A 14,696-nucleotide genomic window follows, 5' to 3' on the forward strand; every position below is an offset into this window, starting at 1 on the left:
ATATCAGGGATATTTACTGTAGTACTTACTGCCAAACTAGCTCAATTAGCTTAGCTAATGTAGCTTTTATCTGCTTGCTAAGACGGACATGTAGCCTACGTGTTTGTTACTACATGTACTCTGCCAGTCACCAGAACTTTGTTATTCAAGTGAAGAGCTCCTGTGTCCTTTACAAATCCAAAACATTGATTGTATGCATCCATTGATTCCAAGTGAAGCTCCTCCATGTTGTACGAACGCTTCCTGTTCACCACCTAGTGAACTATGTCAAAGAGGAGGCAGCTTGTCCACATTGTTGGACATGTTTCCTTCTCCATCTCATACGAGTCAATCCTGACAGCAGCCATTTGGTTGATGCATCTTTCTCTTGCACACTGGTCAAGAGTGCCTACCAAGATGGCGGATCACTTCTGGTTCAAACATGTTTGAATTACATATTATCTACAATCATGCTATAATGTCATTTCCAGATGAAAAACAAACCTGAAGTGTTGCCTTGATTCTTTCATGCTTGTATGAGAAATCTTTTAATCTCCATGGCAACCAATCAGCTGAGTGAACACAGCTCCTTCAGACTAGTGGCAATTAGCAAACACCTGGTGGAACTGCTGACGTCATTATAGGAGCTACTTTTTAGTGAAACGCTGGTAAAAACGTTGCTAAAGGGTTAATAGAGGAGCCATGTTGTGATGACTTCCTGGAGGCGGAGCTTCGGAAAGAGCAGGAGCCTCTTAAAGGGACAGAGTCCTAATTTTAAGGTGTTATATTACAAAGTCGTATTAGATATACATAGCATTTTTATAACAACTGAACATAGTTACTTGATTATGATATACAATGACAGTATGTGACTGCAAAACACCTGACACTGCAAAACTTCCTCTTTAATTTTTCACTTTTGAACATTGGGATTCTCTGTTTTTTGTTCCTGAGTTTTGTAGATTTTATTCATTAATCTCTACTGATGATGACAAAATTATCTAGATTCTTAATGAGGTTATTTACGTTTTTCACCTTTAGGCATCTAGAAATTGTAGCCAAAGTTGAACCAGACTTGTTTTCTTTTTGACGCATTCGGGTGTTTTTCAGATTTTCTTTTTATTTAAAATCTGTAAATTCATTTCACAGATGTATAAAACATTACAAAGCTTTCCCCTCACTCTTCCTATATGCGTTTTAATAATATTGTATGTAAATTTCTGAGTTTAAACTAATTTTCTGGTATTTAGCAAACGGAAATGAATTGGATATTGCAACCTAAAATGGGAAAAGTTAGGTGTGACGTTTTACAGTGTAGAGAAATCAGTTGAACTTTTTGAATTAAATCAACTTTTCGCTGATTTTGCTCTCCGGTATAACAGCCCTTTGTTTGCTCTCCACGGAAATTGATCATTTATTGAATAATCACGACGCGCCATCAACCTCTGACTGTTAATCAGAAATCAGACGTTAAAGTTAAGCATCGTGTTTACGCAGCCTCTCACTATCTACCCTTTGTTTTTCTCGGTCCATATCGGGGTGTGTGTGCGTGGGTGTGCGTGTTTTTTCCTTTTTTTCCCTCTCCTCTGCCTGTTCTGCTGGGGGGACTTGTGAATGGCAGCCAATGGGAGGGTAGAGTCCCCTCAGCCTCTCTGACATCCACACAGCGAGAAGTGATGCAGCGCCGCTGAGACGCGCAGTCGGGGCGGAACAACGGGCAACAAAAGCCGCAGCGAGCGGATACTCCGCGATCCGGCGTGCGGGGTTTTCTCTTTTGCGGTTTTTCTTTTTCTTACTATTTTGTGCGTCGTGGGAAAATCTCTCTCCGCTGGAATAAACTTCAAGAATCAGGTAAGCGCGGATTTGCTTCGCTTTTAACTTCCAAAACGCAGATTAATTATTATTATTATTATTGTACATCCCTTCAGCTTAAATACCAAACCTGCTCCGCGAAATGACAGTGTCCGGATTTTAGCGAGAGGTCCGCACGTCTTTAAGCCTCAAACGGAGCAGCAATGACTGCGTTGTTAAATCAAAATATTTTCAATGCGCATCCAGGTTTCTTTAACTTTTCCGATGCGTATTTCTGCGGGGAAGCGTTGCGCGTCCTGCGCCGATCAGATGCGCATCTTTCCTGCTGGTTTGTACCCGCTGGTGGCGGATCCACGCCGCGGACAGACTTCAGATGATGTGGAGTTTAGTCAAGTTGTCTAAAAACACCGCGTCCTCCAGGGTTATTGAAAACCACGACCTGTCTGTGAATGTTTAATGTCCTGCCTGAATAATGCAGCGCGGCTATAAAAGGCTGTTTTACTTAAGCCTGAGTGATGGGGCGATGTGTGCAACCCAGGGAAAAGTTGCCTCCAGATTGCTCGACCTTTTTGTAAAAAACTGAGGTAATGTGTCTGATCGCAGCCAAGAAGTTGGATGAGTTTCTGCTTTGAACGGACGGAGTTTACATTTGAAAAGGAAGAGGGATTTTTTTTTTCTGGGTCTTTTTGTTTTTGGATGAAGAACTTCTGAGCTGCTCTGTGAAAGGCAAAGCCGGTCCGACTGGAGCAGACGGTCCAGGTTTGAAGTTCAGAGATGAAAGGGACAGAGGTGGAATCTGGCTGATCAAAGTCAAGCAGAGGAACATGGGCGGCGCTGCATATTTAAACCTGCGGGTGTGTGTGTGGGTGGGGGTGTGGGGGTGTGTGTTTTCCACCAGTACGAACAGGTTAACCGTGGGGAGCATCTCTCTTTCTCCCATCTATCTTCTCCCGGAGTGTTTTTGTGGGATTTTCCGACTCAAGATGAAGGGTTAGTCGTTGCTCTGACGTCACAGGATGATGGGTTTACCCCTCGGCCAGGCGACTATGACCGGTGACCCGAGCTGATTGCATTATTTGTGCTCCAGATGGACCTCATATCGAGCATTTCTAGTCGTCTGCACAGCAACATCTGGAGCTAATGGAGTCCCGTCAGCCACTGTGGATCCTAAAAATGATCCGGTTCCCTCTGTGGTTCCGTCTCCGGCCCTCTGGGTGTCGAACCGGGTTTCCAGGGTCGTGTTTGGGTCGTTTAGTCAACATTTCCTCCATTTGGTGACAAATCAACTGAAGTTATTTGATGCCATTCATGGAAATGTAACATTTGTTTCTGGTTTTCTCAATTGTTGACCGCATGGTGTCTTTTATGACTTTGTATTGTTGTTTTTATGACTAGAGCTCTTTGAACTGTCTTGATTGAAATCAGGATACTGGAGTTGCGTTTCATGTAATGTCCAAAGTTTTTGTGACTAAAATAAAGTGAAATGCTCCATAATGAGATGGATTCCTAGCAGAGAGCAGGGTGGACAGACACACTTCAGGTCCGCTTTTCTTTAACCACGCAGACAAGAACAGTTGGGACAGATATTACATTTTGTCAACTGTCATCGTCAAAATCATAAAAACACATAAAATATGTTGAATTTTCCATCTACTGTTAATTACTGTTGGCTTAAAGGAGCTCAGTGTTTCGGTTGTTTTGCCATTTTTCTGCCGTTTCTTCCAGATTTGTTTCCTCATAGAAGCTGAATGTTTGGTTCTGGGCTTGTAGATTAAATGAGTCTAAATCTGAGTCACACAAAATGTTACCAAAATCTTCTATTTCAGTTCAGGTGTTTTACCTATTTTAGCCAGAAAATTAGATTCACAAACATCTTTATTTAACACAAAGGAATCCATTGAAAGTCACTCTAACCAAAGCTAACAACCGTAGCACATATTAAACCAAATTAAATATTGTCTCTATTGATTCTTCAAACTGTTTGGTTTCCTTTTACAGTCCAATAATGTTCATGTTTGCTTATTTGGAGCTAACTTTAGGCAAGTGTGTTTTTATGTCTGAATGATTCATAGATCAGAGTTTCACTGCAAAAACACAACATGTTACTTCAAGTATTTTTGGTCTAGTGCTATTGCAAATATCTTAGTACCCTTGAAATAAAACAAAACTAACCCACAAGTACCTTTTCAGCTTGTGGCAAGTCAAAAAAATTCCTTAATTTTGATTTAAAAAGTACAAAGTTTACTGGCAGATTATTTCACTTATAACATAGAAAGAATGTCTTGTTTTAAGTTAAATAATCTGCCATTTTTTCATCAATATTAATGAATTACTGACTTAAAACAAACTCCTATATTTAGCTGAAAAGTTACTTATGAGTTAATTTTGTCTTATTTCAAGATATTTGCACTAGAAATTACACCAAAAATACTTGGTGAGCTTTTGTGTTTTTGCAGTGTAATCCTTGTGTCTCTAATTTAGCAGAGATTTTCACAATAAAACTAACTTAGACATCTTGGATTAAAATGTCTAAGCTGCAAAAATTAATCTTACCAAGTATTTTTGGTCTAGTTAATAGTAAAAGTGTCTTAGTTCACTTGGAATAAGACAAAACTGACTTAAATGTAACTTTTCAGCTAGAAATAAGAGCTTGTTTGGAGTCAATAATTTGCTAAAATTGATGAAAACGTTTCAGTTCCACTGTTTTCTGTTGTAATCTGCCAGTGGAACAAGAACATTTTCATCAATATTAAGAAATTATTTATTTAAAACAAGCTTAAGAGTTCCTTGTAAGTTAGTTTAATCCTCATTCAAGTGTAAATTAGACAAAAATCCTTGGTAAGATTTTGTGTTTGCTGACATGTGGCTTAAACATCAAGTAGAAAGAAATCCTTGTGGTTGTATGTTGGGCATAAGACTTTTCCTTCATGTGACAACAACCCATGATTCTCGTGTTCATTGCTTGTTTTCCTCATAAGTTCAGGAAGTTTCTCTAGTTAATGTTTGGGTTTCCTCACAATTAGAGTAGCAACTTCATGACTCCCGATGAGACAGATTCCCTGCAGAGACGTCTGTTTGTGCAACAGTAAGGACTCTAAAAAGTGTCGCATGTATAGATGTACAGTACGTCTCGCCTTTTAATACGAATTCAAACAGGAAGCAGAAACTCCGACGTGAGTTCATGGAGCAATCAATATCACGGCCTTCTGGGCCGTATTTGGTTACTTCAGTGGGTTTTTGAGTGAACAACTAAGGATGTGGGTTGAATGTTTGAGGTTTTTAGAACCAAACAATACGGAAAAGAAAATTAGGATGCAGTAAATCAAGTCTGTCGATGTTACTGCAAAGATTCGAGGATTCCTAATAGACAATAAGTTGTTCCAGAAGTTATTGCAATAAACAGTAATATTGTTTTCAGGTAATTGGAAATTATTGAGCTCGTATTAGTTTATCATGCGATCAATTGATTTATTGTTTATTTTTAAATTATTTTGTTCAGACAGGGTTTTAATAATTTTGGGTTTTCTGTTACAGTTTAGTTTGATTTTGTTGTACCTTTTGTTTTTACTTAATTTTTTGTTTGCTAATTTTTTGTTAAGCATTATTAGTTAAATATTGATTAGTTTTGTTTTTATAAGTTACAGTAGTAGATTTACGTAGTATTTTCATACTTTGGTCAGAATCAGGTGCAGAATTAAAAATGGGTCAAAGTGTTTTGATTATGTTTACATCAGTAGGATAATAAATACTCAATAGAAGAAACCATTTTCAATTAATCAATCAAGATAATTAGCAAAGTACATTTCAGCAACAAGGCAGTTCAATCATAAAAACGTAAAACAACAACATACAGTCACCGTTTGAGAAACCAGTCACAAACATTTTGATGAGTTCCATCGTCAAAGTCATAAACTCACGTCAAATATGTTGGTCAATCTTCCATTGATTGTGGTTCAAAAGTTTTCATTTTCAAAAAAATGTTTCCAGTTATTGTTAAACGACTGACTGACTTTGCTGTTTCATCCCAACTTCTGTCATCCGCCATTTTGTGGAAAAGCGTAAGTGTCGCCAGGAGGAAAGAATCAATTTCACATCAGTCTGAAAAGCTAATAAATAGATTCATAAACACGAAAATAAAGAACGCTATGTTTTAGTTAGCTTGAATAATACACAATATAGTTCCAGTTAGTTGTAGTTTTCACCATTTAATTAATGTCTATTTATCTGGGTCATTAGGTGAACATGTGAGCTGGAAAGAAAGAATCCCTCGGAGACGCGGTTGCCCGTTTGAGGGCATTGGTCAACATTTCCTTCATGCAATGAGAAGTTGCTTTGTTGCGTTGATCATTCGTTTGTCCGTTGGAACAAATTTCCTCGCAGGCAGAGTGGGAACTTCATAACTCGGTCTTTGCCTAATGAGACGGATTCCCTTCAGAGACGTCTATTTATGGCGCGGTTGGAACTGTAATTGGAGGGAAAGCAACCTAAAGGGAAGAGATGATATTCGACTTCTGATGCGTGACATGAAACGATAACATTACTGTTGCTATGGGCAACGGACTCCACAATGTGGAGAGAGATTTAGGTCAGTAGCTGCGTTTTCATTACAAATGTGTTTGCTAAACTTCGTCGATATTCCGCTGATGTCAGAAAAACACAATTTGTACCTTACAGAGTTTCCAACTAACTAAGAACGTGATTAAAATTACAAATGAAGAACTTTGATTGCGCAACAAGTCATCAAAAATCATTGTCCAACCACTTCCTGTTGTCTTCTTTGTCATTTCCACCAGTAGTAACATCCTCTGTAGATCAACAACAAGATCTGGGAAAAAAAACAACAGAATTCTGATTTTTTTTTTTTTTCTCAAAATTTTGGCTACTTTCTCAGAATTTTGAAAATTTTTCTCAGGATTTTTAATTATTTTTTCAGAATTTCGACTTTTCTCAGAAATCCGTTTTTCTCTTCATAATAAAATGTTTTTCAGAATTTTGACTTTTTACAAACATTTTGAAATTTCTTTTTAGAATTCTGACTTTTTCGTCAAAAATCAATTTTTAAAATTTTTTTACTTTTTCTCAAAATTCTCACATTAATTCTGATTTTAAAGTCAGAGTTATAATTTTGTCAATTTATGCCAAAATCCAAACAGCCAAACATTCATATGTGTCGACGTCAATTATGTCGTTAGCAAATAAAAATAATCACTTAACTGTTTCTTCCATGTGATAGGATTTTCACTTTATCCACACAGAAAGTCTAGCCCAGATGAATTTACCACAGTAGATTTCAGAGTCGTAGTAGTAGAGTAGTTTAAGAGTAGATTTACTTGATGGTGCAGAAACTTGATGAGAAAAATATCCTCTTCCATATCGATCATGTGACTCGTATGATGTGAAAAAGGTGTTTCCGTTGCTGATTTGCGCCATGCACTAATTTTGATGTGGCCGAAAAAACCCACCTCATCCTCCCTTAAAGCCTTTCCTCGAAAAATATGATTTGTTTTTAAATTTTATGTTTCCATTAATTAAGCTAATTAATTTTTGTAATTCCAACTGTAGCTATTTCTCCTTCAATGAGACGTGAAGATGGATTTTGTAGTTTACACCTTGCTAAACGACAGATAATTATCTCTTCCTGCTTTGTGTAGGTAAACTCCAATTACACATAATTAAACTCATACATTGATTTACTAAATGACCAGACAGAGATGCTACGTTTTAGGTAAAACTGATGAGCAGCGGCTCAGGATCTGGTCCTGGGAATCCAGAGTTTCGTTATGAAATCACTTAGATTGCTGTTATTTGGATGTGAGACGGAATAGATGGCTGCCAATGTTGAATAATACAAGCTGCCAGCATATTTATTTTTTATTTTTTTATTTTTATCCTCCCTCCTCTTAAACTTTGGCTTGGCTCCACAGCTTTTCTAATTACGAAGTGTCTGAGAAATTGCTTCACAACCAGTAAGCCAGCAAGCAGTCGAACTGCATCACCAACAAAACCCTGACAGACAGAGGTTAGCAAGCTTTTTTTATTTTTAAAAAATTTATTTTTATTGGGCAAACACATTCCTGCGTTCCCTTTAAACTGGAGGATGCACACATTCAGAGGGAGGCAAACAAACGACGTACAAAAGAAGAAAGGTGTTTGGTACTCCGCGCGCTTCTCAACACAATTTAACAAGATATATTATTGAGCCAGGAGGCAGCGGAGAGCCAGCAGTGGGCTGCAGTCTGACAGGGGCAGATAGTGATTTACAACAAAGCCCCCTGGACCGTGGCACAATTCCAGAGTCGCGGAAATGACACTCCTGAAGCAGGCCAGGGAAGCCATTTCTTACCTTATTTCACCTGAGGACATTATCGTATCGTTTATCATTTATCGCAATGAATTTCTTGTCCTGAATCATCGTTTCTCAAGATAAATTAAAATTAAGGCTGTTTAAAAACTCTCTGTGTTGTTAGTTTTAACTTTTTTTTTTTCTAAAGAGCATTAATACATTTTAAAATTTGAAATGCGGTTTTGATTTACAGTTTAAAAATGTAAATCATGGTTTTTTTTTTATGTGACTGGAGTTCTACACTGCAAAAACACAAAATCTTACCAAGTATTTTAGATTGAGTTTCTGGTGGAAACATTTTACTGCGGCTCGGGCGATTGCTGAGGCAAAAACTCGGGCGTGGGAGGAGTTTGGAGAGGCCATGGAGAAAGACTTCCCTACGGCTTTGAGGCGATTCTGGCCCACCATCCGGCGTCTCGGGAGGGGGAAGCAGTACAGCACCAACACTGTTTATAGTAGGGATGGTGTGCTGCTGACCTCTACTTGGGACGTTGTGGGCCGGTGGGCAGAGTACTTCGAAGACCTCCTCAATCCCACCAACATGCCTTCCATTGAGGAAGCTGAGCCTGGGGACTCTGGGTTGGGCTCTCCAATCTCTGGGGACGAGGTCGCCGAGGTGGTTAAAAAGCTCCTCGGGGGGATGCCATGGTGGCGGAGGGGTTAGCACGACCCACATTCAGAGGCAACGTGGCCTCGACGCGGCTGTCGCGGGTTCGACTCCCGGACCCGATGACGTTTACCGCATGTCTTCCCCCCTCTTCTTCCCCCTTTCCTGTGAGTCTACTTTGAAAAAGGGACACTAGAGCCCACAAAAAGACCCCTTGCAGGGCGATTAAAAAAAACAAAAAAGCTCCTCGGTGGCAAGGCCCCAGGGGTGGATGAGATCCGCCCAGAGTTCCTTAACCCTCTGGATGTTGTAGGGTTGTGTTGGCTGACGCGACTCTGCAATATCGCATGGACATCGGGGGCAGTTCCCCTGGATTGGCAGACTGGGGTGGTGGTCCCCCTGTACAAAAAGGGAGACCGGAGGGTGTGCTCCAATTATAGAGGGGTCACACTCTTAAGCCTCCCTGGCAAGGTCTATTCAGGGGTCCTGGAGAGGAGGGTCCGTCGGATAGTCGAACCTCGGATTCAGGAAGAGCAGTGTGGTTTTCGTCCTGGTCGTGGAACGCTGGACCAGCTCTACACCCTCGGCAGGGTCCTGGAGGGTGCATGGGAGTTCGCCCAACCAGTCTACATGTGTTTTGTGGACTTGGAGAAGGCGTTCGACCGTGTCCCTCGGGGAGCCCTGTGGGGGGTTCTCCGGGAGTATGGGGTACCGGGCCCTTTGATACAGGCTGTCAGGTCCCTGTATGACTGGTGTCAGAGTCTGGTCCGCATTGCCGGCAGTAAGTCGGGCTCGTTTCCGGTGCGAGTTGGACTCCGCCAGGGCTGCCCTTTGTCACCGATTCTGTTCATCACTTTCATGGACAGAATTTCTAGGCGCAGCCAAGGTGTTGAGGGGATCCGATTTGGTGGCCTTAGGATCTCATCTCTGCTTTTTGCAGATGATGTGGTCCTTTTGGCTTCATCAGGTCGTGATCTGCAGCTCTCGCTGGAGCGGTTCGCAGCCGAGTGTGAAGCGGCCGGGATGGGGATCAGTGCCTCCAAATCCGAGGCCATGGTCTTGAGCCGGAAAAGGGTAGAGTACCTTCTCCGGGTCAGGGGGTGTCCTGCCCCAAGTGGAGGAGTTTAAGTATCTCGGGATCTTGTTCACGAATGGGGGAAGAAGGGAGCGGGAGATCGACAGGCGGATTGGCGCAGTGTCTGCCGTCAAGCGGGCGCTGTACCGGTCCGTCGTGGTGAAGAGAGAGCTGAGCCAAAAAGCGAAGCTCTCGATTTACCGGTCTATCTACGTTCCCATCTTCATCTATGGTCATGAGCTTTGGGTCATGACCGAAAGAACGAGATCGCGGATACAAGCAGCCGAAATGGGTTTTCTCCGTAGGGTGGCTGGGCTCTCCCTTAGAGATAGGGTGAGAAGCTCAGTCATCCGGGAGGGACTCAGAGTAGAGCCGCTGCTCCTTCACATCCAGAGGAGCCAGTTGAGGCTCGGGCATCTGGTCAGACAATGTTCTTTCTTTGTGATGACTTCGATTTTTTTGCCTTTTCTTCAAAGTGTAACAATAAAATTTTATGTCACATTTCCAACAGCTTGAACTTCACAAAGTTAAATGCAAACAAGGTTAAGTAAAATGGAAAGTGGAGCAATGAAATGTATCAAATATAAATCATATATCAAATCAAATATATAAAAAGTGTTAAAAAGACAATAAAACAATAATAACAGATAAGCTGTAAGAAAGTATTTTGGAAAATGCCTTTTGTAAGTGAAATAATCTTCCAGTAAAACTTGTACTTTTGACTTAAATCAAGCTGAATATGTTGCTGAACAATTACTTATACGTTAGTAAGATTTTGTGTTTTTGAAGTGTTGTTTTATAATTTGTTACTCTATTGGGTTTTTATCGTGAAAATCACTTTGGAGTCCCTTGTTACACTTCAAAAACACGAATTCTTACCAAGTATTATTGGTTTTATTAGTAAACTTGAAATAAGACAAAACAAAAACCTACAAGTAACTTTTCAACAACATATAGAAGCTGGTTTTGAGTCAATAATTGATTAAGATTGTGTTTTTGAAGCGTATTAGAAATGGGTGTCTTTCAAAAAGAAATAATAAATACTTTTCAGTACCATAAAATATTGTGATAAAACTTTGACGCGAGCCAGAACAACCCTGAACGTCCAAGGACACCAAACATCCACCTGTGTGTTAAAATCGAGGTGTAATCGATTTCTGGGCCCTGTTAAGACTCCGGATTGGATTTGGAATTAAATCTCTGTATCCAATGTGAGGTTTGGGCGAGGCGGTGGCGGCGGGGGCAACAATAATCACCTAATGGTAGAAATCACAAGTCGAGATCAGTATCAAAATCTCATCAGCTGTTCCTGGCTGCAGGCTGAGCTCGCCGCCCAATTTCATGGAAATTTGTTCGCGGGTTTCCGCAGACGCCACGCAGACACTCAGATTACGTGACGGAGGTGAAAATACAACTTCCTGCAGAGGTAAAAATGTAACGCACACCCTAATGTGTTTGCATTTCGTCCAGATTTCCGGCTGCAGTCCAGAAGGAGCTCAACATTTCTTTCCTTTTTCACTAAATCAGGAAAAGCGGAGCTGGAAATCCCATTCGGAAGTCATTTCTCGAATGTTTTGGCGCTGTTGCCTTCAGGTAGGAAGAGTTTGAGTGAGTGCAGCAGACAGATCATGTCCGCCGGTCCTACCCCCCCCTCTACTCCTTTACTCTTCTCTAGTTGGATTCCTGTCTGAGCAAAGCCCAGAGGCTTAACTCTGGCTGCAGTAAGTGGACTGAGGAACGCTAAACACTATCTGGGGGAGGCTGCTGAACATGACAGCCAGTTAATAAGAGTATGGAAGAAGAGAAAGGAGGAGAAAAGACTCGGTGCAGGCATGAAGGAGGAGTGAGAGGACGGTACGCAATCATGGAAAAATATCACGGTTTTATGGTTCCAGCCCTGAAATGTGTTGCTTTGCATTTCTTTAGCATCGGCGATTTGATTCTTAGATGTTTGCTGATTTTTGAGTTGAAATTAAACCTTCGGTTTCTGTACTTTGTCAATATTCCGCCAATGTCAAAAAAACGCAATTTTGCAATTGCCGCTGTTTCCATTAAATAAGAAACATGATTAAATAAGTTTGTCATTAAAAAACATTCATCATCTCACCATTTCCTGAGTTTTTTTTAATTGCCGTGTTTCTTTTAAGCAAATTTATTTTTGTAATTCCAATTTGTGTATTTTTATGTGAAATGAAGAAACAACTAAAGTCAATTTTAAGCATCTTTTAGATCAAAAGTGTAATACTGAAATTTTATTCGCCTCTAATGTGTGCATTTATATTTTCTTGTTTAATTTTTCTTGTTTAATCAAAAGAAAACTTTTGAAATTAAGAAATTTCCAAATATTTTTCCCAGAAAATTTATTTAAAAATTTTTGAGTTTTTTCTAGAAAATTTGTGACTTTTGGAACTATGAATGTTTTTTGTTTTATTCCTGGGAAATTTTAGAGATTAATCTCGAAATCTCAGTTTTTTTTCTAGCAAGCTTGTGACTTTTCAGATTCTGAAATTGTCAATTTGTGGGTTGATTAAAAAACTTCTGAGATTTTTTTTTGAAAATTTCTGACAATAATCTTCAAATTTCGGTGTTTTTTTAAACACGTTTTTGACTTTTCCAATGCAGACATTTCCACGTTTTTTCACATTTTTTCAAGAAAATTCTGAACTTTTCGAGCCCCAAAATTTACTTGTTTTTCCTGAAGAATTTTATATTAATGTCAAAAATGTTTACATTTTTCTGTAGAAATTTACTCCTCCTGTTTTTTCTAACTACAATGGACCGATACATGTCATAAACTCAAGATATAGGAGCTTATTTTAACAAATCTGACTAAACAATTGGGACGTTTTTGAAGTGGCTCATTTTCCAGACACCAAAAAACATTAATTTCGAAAAGCTGTTTTTTTTATGGAAGCATAAAAACATGCAAAATATTAATTTTGCATAATAGGACTCTCTTAATGAATTATTGACTTAAAACAAACTCCTATTTTTTACTGAAAAGTTGCTTGTAAATTAGTTTGTCTCATTTCAAGTGTACTGATTTATTTGCACTTGAATCTAGACCAAAATACTTGGTAATACTTTCTGGTTTTGTAGTGTATATCTTGAAACCGGTGCCCAGACATGACTGTCTGAATATTGGGACTTTTCTCAGTAAATCAGTTGGTGAGGTTAGTGGCATAATATTGGTTGTTGGTTGGTTGGAGGGTAGAGGTCGATCAGGAAGAGAAGAAGGGATAAAAACGGAGGTAGAGTTTAGAAACGGGGAGAAGGCGGTAATGATGCTTGCTTTGCTTCAAGAGCTGTCAACTTCAGGCAGCGCCGGCTGCTGGGACTCTCTATAAGACGCCTTGCGACTTTAACCCCTCACACTCTGGCAACAGCCCATAATTGCGTGTGTGTGTGTGTGTGCGCTGGAGTGTGACTCGGAGTGTCAGTTTTTCTTGGCAGCAGTGAGAGCAGAGTGATGTGATTTTCCCTCTAACAGCCTCCAGGAGTAATGATCCAGGTTATCTGGGATGACGTGGAACACCTCAACCCGCCGGCCATCGGATCGCCACAAACCGGCCCGGCAGCTCCAGGGAGACGGTGTGTGGTGGCGCCACTGCGCGCGCAGTCCCTTCCTCTGTGGATGATAGCCTGCTGTCTGTGCTGTGAATGATATCTGGACTCTATGTGCTGCACAATGCCTCGTCTTTATTTTTCTGGGCTAGCCGTATTGCTAGTTGCTACAAATGAGCAGGGAGACACACCAGCAGAGATCCTGTTTACTGTCAGTCCCCAGAGCTACCAGAGTTGCCTGAGCTACCAGAGTTACCTGAGCTACCAGAGCTACCAGAGTTACCTGAGCTACCAGAGCTACCAGAGTTACCTGAGCTATCAGAGCTACCTGAGCTATCAGAGCTTCCTGAGCTACCAGAGCTACCAGAGTTACCTGAGCTATCAGAGCTACCTGAGCTATCAGAGCTTCCTGAGCTACCAGAGCTACCAGAGTTACCTGAGCTATCAGAGCTACCTGAGCTATCAGAGCTTCCTGAGCTACCAGAGCTACCAGAGTTACCTGAGCTATCAGAGCTACCTGAGCTATCAGAGCTACCTGAGCTATCAGAGCTACCTGAGCTACCAGAGCTACCTGAGCTACCTGAGCTATCAGAGCTACCTGAGCTACTTGAGCTACCTGAGCTATCTGCTGTTGGAATTTTGATTCTCATAATTGTCTTTTTATTCTAATTATTAATATTTTTTCCTAAAATCTCTTTTGCCTCAAATTCTGACTTTATTTTGTCGAAGTTCTGATTTTAATCTTAAGACTCTTAGAAACATTTTCATTTAAATTTATAAAAACTAAACAGCTTTTGTTTTTCACTTAAAATTCACTTTTTTCAGATTTCCGATCTTTTTCTCAACATTTCAATTTTAATCTTAGAATTTTGACGTTTTTCTCAGAATACTTTTTTCTCAAAATTCCAACTTTTCTCTCAAAATTATGATTTTTATCCATGAATTTAGACATTTTTTCTCAGAATTCTTTCTTTTTCTCTCAATTTTGACCTTAGTTCAAAGTCCTGCCATTTTATTTCTCAAAATTTTGACTTTTTCTTAAAATTTTAACTTTTTTCTTAAAAATCCGGATTCTTTTCTCAAAGTATAGAAATAATCTCCTAACTGATTCTTCCTGGTGTCTGGACCGGCCAGGGTTTTGCTGTGAAATCACGTAGCTTTCGGTCTTTGGGTTTTGTGCAAGTAGGGTCGGTGTCCCTCCCTCTGTGGATCCAGTCTGCTGTCTGTGCTGTGGAGGATATCTGGTCTCTATTGTTCACATTGTGCTGCACAATGCCTCGTCTTTATTTTATTTTTTGTGCTAGTCGTATTGCTAG

The 14,696-nt window shown here is 40.2% G+C and overlaps 1 protein-coding gene across 1 annotated transcript in view; it reads left to right on the forward strand.

Annotated features, from left to right (window-relative positions):
- The first annotated feature begins 1,603 nt into the window (after window positions 1–1,603).
- LOC116711452 (cadherin-6-like) overlaps window positions 1,604–14,696 on the forward strand; it is a 95,402-nt gene continuing 82,309 nt past the window's right edge. The window contains exon 1 of the mRNA XM_032550771.1: window positions 1,604–1,830. The gene's annotated coding sequence lies outside the window, so the exon portion shown is untranslated. The remainder of the gene's footprint in view (window positions 1,831–14,696) is intronic.

Source organism: Xiphophorus hellerii, chromosome 21, assembly GCF_003331165.1.
Source record: "Xiphophorus hellerii strain 12219 chromosome 21, Xiphophorus_hellerii-4.1, whole genome shotgun sequence".
NCBI lineage: Eukaryota > Metazoa > Chordata > Actinopteri > Cyprinodontiformes > Poeciliidae > Xiphophorus > Xiphophorus hellerii.